Here is a 5586-nt window from a genome sequence, read left to right on the forward strand (position 1 = left end):
TTAATTTAAACTTCATTGGTAATATGATGTTTGAAAACATTGGAATTTTATTTTCAAATTCTTTAAGATTGTTAACGATTAAAAATAACTCCGAAAGAACCAAGGGACTTGTCGGATAATACGTTCCCGATAGTTTCGTAGTTGATGTTTTAAAAACTTCAAGAAAAGTCGATAAGTCATTGATAATTTCCCATTTCTCATTTGAAAAGGGGATTGCCAAATCATTCTCAGCAAGACTAGAATGAAACATTTGTAAAGTTTCTCTTTGTTTCAAAGCACTTTGAAACATTATGCAAGTGGAATTCCATCGATGAGGTACATCCCAATTAGCTCCCAAAGCTTTTCTTCCCATATCTTTACAAAATTTTCTATATTCCATTTGTCTTTTTTTACTTTTCTTAAAAACTTCATGTATCATTAGTCTAAAATCGTTTATAACCGATGTAACCTCATCCGAAGCAAGTCCGTCTTGCACGATTAAATTAATGATATGTGCAACACACCTTGAGTGAAAAAATATACCATTGCAAATCGGCGTATATTTTAATTTTAATTTATCAACCGCCGATGTATTATTCGACGCGTTATCAAATGCCATTGAAAATATTTTATCTTCTAGTTTATAAGTTTTTATAACATAATCTAAAATTTCAAACAAATTATCTCCTGTATGTGGATACTCAAAGAGTTCGAAAGCAATGGTGCGTTTCATCATTTCCCACGATGACGGGTCTACCCAATGAGCGGTGACACAAAGATAAGATTCGGGTAGACCATGTGGAGCCGACCAAACATCACTAGTTAAGTTTATTCCCGTATTTATATTTTCAAAATATGCAATTAGTACCTCTTTGGCCTTCTTCCACAATTTTAAACAATAACGTTTAAGAGTATGACGACTTACGTGAGTGTATTGTGGTTGAAGCGTATCTCGAATCATGGCGGTTAAGCGAGGGTTGTCGAAGTGGCTAAACGGCAAAGCTTCTTGAATCACAAACTTCGCCATACGATCTTGAACTCGATCAATTTGGTATGTAAATATTCCGCCTTCACTATCCATTTGCGTTTGTTGCGAATCGACGTTCTTTTTCAACGCCTTGCAATACGGTTTTTCGATGTGTTTCTTCATATTTGAATTCGAAAGTGGGTTTAAATAAATCTCACAAAACTTGCACCGAGCCTTCAATGAATGGTCACTCAATTCAACCAAATCCCAATTGCACCAAATCTCATGATTACGATTATGAGGTACAATACGAACGAAACTTGGTTCGGCGTTGGAACCTTGACCAACCGATGATTGTGAGGCAGCCATAACAACAAATATGAATATAGAAGAAGAGAAAACAATAGATTAGAGAACTCAAAACGTTGTAATAGCGTTTTTTTGCGTTCGGGTTTGCGTTTTGAGTGTTGTGATGAACACATGACACCAAATACCTATTTATACTAGTAGTGGGGTGCTTGGGGGAGCCAAAAAACGGCTATTTTTGACCCCAACGGTAAAAAAACGGCCAAAAAAAACGATTTCCAACGGCTATATTCGATCCAACGGCTAGAACCGGTTCCTAACCGGTTCCAACCGGTTCGGTTCCAGAACCGGTTCCGGTTCGGTTCCGGTTCCTACCCGCCCCCACTCAGAAATGCAAGAACCGGTCACGGATCATCGGGTTGAATCAGATAGCGTCCGGTTCCTACAAAAAACGAGTAGGAACCGGTTCGGTTCCGGTTGGGGTCCACCGGTTCGGTTCCAGGAACCGGTTTGAATGAACAAGCCTATATGGGTCTATTACTTGTTTACATTGTGCGAAAGCTGGAAACTTCCACTACGAGTGTTCGACATTGACTTGTTACCGGGTTTCGGGATCTTACAAGTGGCATTTGGTATCTCGGTGTACTGAAGATGAGGCGGGGGGTTCTGAGCAGGGAAATTCTTCTAGACTGAAGATGGAAGACAAACTAAAAGCTAAGGCTAGGGATTTCATTATCTCTATGAAGGAGGCGAATGAGGACATGGACGTCGTTTCAGGTACCCCCCCCCCCTTTATTCTTCTTATTCGTTAAATTCTACCATCTATTTCTTATCCTCTCGAAAGCTTTTGTGTGTAACTGTTTAGCTAAGACATAGTATGCTACCATTCTAGATACCTTTTATTTGTTAAGCTTCTGGCTTTGGCCCTGTTTAACTCTGTGCCCGTAGAGGTTTTGTCTCTACCGTTCCCTTATGTGATTAAATGATTAGGATTTGTCTATAACCGTGCCCGTTCCTGTTACAACGGGATTCGGAGACGAATCCCATTGTAAGGAGGGTGGACTTGTAACACCCAGAAATTTTCGCTAGTTGGCTTATGTGCCTATATGAGTTTGCATGTTAATCGGGATTAAATTTTCCAAGTCGAGAGACTGCCTAGTACTTCTTAAAAGTCTGTATAATTAACTTGTGGTTCAAGTTGTCTCAATTTCACATTAGAGGGGCCAAAATTGTAAAATGTTGAAAATGAACAAAACCTAGCCCCCCCCCCCCCCCGGCCTGCTGTGATCGGCCCTTTCTAGCCACCCTAACCCCATTTTTTTTACTCCTTCAACCAATTCCAACCTGGTTCTACTCAATTGGAGGTTAGTATTTGATCGGTTGAATGTCTTTTTCGATCACATACGGCTGTTTAGACTCGTTTATTGATCAATTCTTCGTGTAGGTCAAAAACCGGTGGCCGCTTGTTTAGGCTAATTCCGGGGCTGAATAATTGAAGTTTCTTGTTCTAATAACTCCTAAGTATGTCACTTACAACATACTAAAATTTCATGGTCATTGGAATTGGTTAGGTTGGTCAATTGTTAATAGTTCGGAAACTAGGATTTCGCTCGTTTAAATTGTTATGCGTTTCGCGTGTTGTTTTGAGGAAATTAACAACCAATTCAGATTGTGTATTATTAATATTATAAACGGGCTGTGGAAATACTAATTTTTAATAAAACGGGGCTGAATTGATCGGTGATTGCTCAAACGGTTCGGTAGAACGCGAATTCTCGCTTAATCGGCAATTTGTGCGTTGTACAATGGAATTGCCGACCCTTTCAGCTTATGTAGTGTGGTGTGGACTTATGGACTGTAATAACAATAAATTTTATCTAAACAGACCCAATTTGGTTGTAAATTACTTAAACGGCCTATTAACCCGCGAATTTGACACAATTATCGTAAATCGGGTGTAGTTCGTAAACCCTTTTTGTCCTCGGTTTTAACTAAGGATGGTTTTGGTAAATTAAAGGCCTCAGGGGCTGATGTGATTGAAATTATTATGGGTGAGGCTTCGGGTCAATTAAATTATGTTAGAACGTCTTGTAGAATAAGCGAGTCGATTCGGTTTAGCTAGTAACTGTTGTGTGCAACCTGACAGGCTTTTGATTTGTGGAATTACTTAGAGATTCTCTAGCTCATTGGTACTTGTGTGACCTGTGTCAAGTGAGTTTCATGATGCCCTTTTTAATCTTTTTACGTTTTGGGCTAGCATACACACCTTCATACAATTTTACATGTTTAAACTTTTTAGACGATATCGTATAGTCTTACTGGTATTTGTATATTTCTAGAATTATGTATAAATTATATACTATGCCTTAAGATATTTTTAAACCCGTTTACGATCATATATTCCTGAAAATTATATATATTATTTATAGTCTAGGCTTGAAGATATCATTAGGCCTTGTATTAATTCCTAGACTATTCACTATTTATAGTTTACACATGATGATGTTGTTTGGATGATTGATTGGCTAAGATGGATGTAAGTGTGTATATTGATGTGTATGTTTTGATAAACTGTGACCGGGTCAAATATATTACTCGAGTAAGACTCGTGGTGAGGAGGCCCGTGCTGCATGTTTATGTTAAGGCGGGTCTAATATATTACTTGAGTCCTTGACATCGTGTCTTGTGACTTGGGGTGAGGAGGCCCGCCGTTTCATTGAACCGTGGCCTAGTCAAATATATTACTCGAGAAAGACTCGGGGTGAGGAGGTTTGTGTTACGTGATTATGTTTTGTTAAACCGTAACCGGGTCAAATATATTATTCGAGGAAAACTCGGGGTAAGGAGGCCTGTTTTCACACCCCGACTAGCACAATGCGGAAGCGTAAAACGGGAATGTAGCAGATACCTCTGGTATCAACCACATTGTTTATAAAGAAACATTACAAACTAATTTACAATATATTATATTACATTGTTCTATCATTGTTTTACAGTCTAGGCGATATAACAAAACTAGTTCGTTAAACTATTTGGTCTTACTACTAACACCCTTACTTCTATTCACATAGCATCAATCACACCTTGGATACGTAGCAGATCCCCATGTTATTCCAACTTTGGTATACTTGAAAAGAAGTTTAAAACGGGTCAACTACAAGAGTTGGTGAGTTTCACGAGTTTCAAGAAAACAATTATGTGTAATCACAAGTCAACATTTGTATGTGTAATTATAAGTATGTATGTAAGTGATGTAATTATGCTAAGCTACAGTGAAGCCTTGACTATTTGTTCGTGCTGTGTGCATCCATTTCCCACGCCCAATCAACCACTGTGGCCCACTTTCCGTCCACAATATGTCCCAAGTAGCTATGCTAACACTACATAGCGTGTTTGCATAGTTATGGTCATGTGCAAACGGGGTAAAGTCTCTGCAACCGTGCCGGCTCTGTTTGGGTTTGTCAAACCAATAGTACTATTCACAAGACACTGGCTCGAAGTTAATCACTGTGTTAGTGAGGACTTTCTTGTGTTAGCACTTAGATAATTCACATCAATACATGTTTCAGGTATGTATATGTAATCAAACATGCTTTTCACCCCAAAAGTTCGTAAAACTGTTAAAAGAGAAGGGTCATGAAACTCATGGTTTAATCAGTATTCAGTAGCGCGATATTTCAGGTTTTGCTTGACTCGTAATCACTGGTCCCTATAATTAATATTATAGTAATATTAATATTTTAATATTATTATAATCTCAATACTAAACTGGGCTGTATATCTAATCTAGGTATAGCTAGTACGCCCAGAAAGTGTCAATAGGCTTAGATTGTGATTTTGTTCAATGTCTAATACTTAAAACTGAACTTGGCTCAGTTTCCCCCGTTTTCCCAGCTGGGCCAAATTGTTCGTTTATGCGTTTAGAAAATAGTTATGGGGATGTAAGCTTGGGTAAATGTGTTGGTCGATTAAAAGATTAAGTTATAAAGAAATATCACATATTGGGGTTCTGGATTCGCTAGGGGGCTCGTTTCCGTTTATTCAGTTTGATTTGGAGGAAGATGCGCATAATTTATCTAAATGGTTCGGATTTCTCACAAAAATTAGTTAATCCGAAAATATGATTTTTGATCACTCTTGGCGTTCTGATATTCCAACAGGTTCGTTAATCACGAACTCGTCGGTTTTTATCAGAATTTAATTTGTTTAATCTTTAAATTAGCACAATCAATTATCTGTTAATCTTTAAATTATGAAAATTTAGCCAATTATCAATTAAAATATGCATATTTTTATAAAAATATTTCTGGAATTATTTACTAATTTATTAATTT

The sequence above is a fragment of the Bidens hawaiensis genome, unplaced genomic scaffold, assembly GCF_021521415.1.
Source record: "Bidens hawaiensis isolate Kalapana, Puna unplaced genomic scaffold, B.hawaiensis_p1.1 tig00034142_1, whole genome shotgun sequence".
Lineage (NCBI taxonomy): Eukaryota > Viridiplantae > Streptophyta > Magnoliopsida > Asterales > Asteraceae > Bidens > Bidens hawaiensis.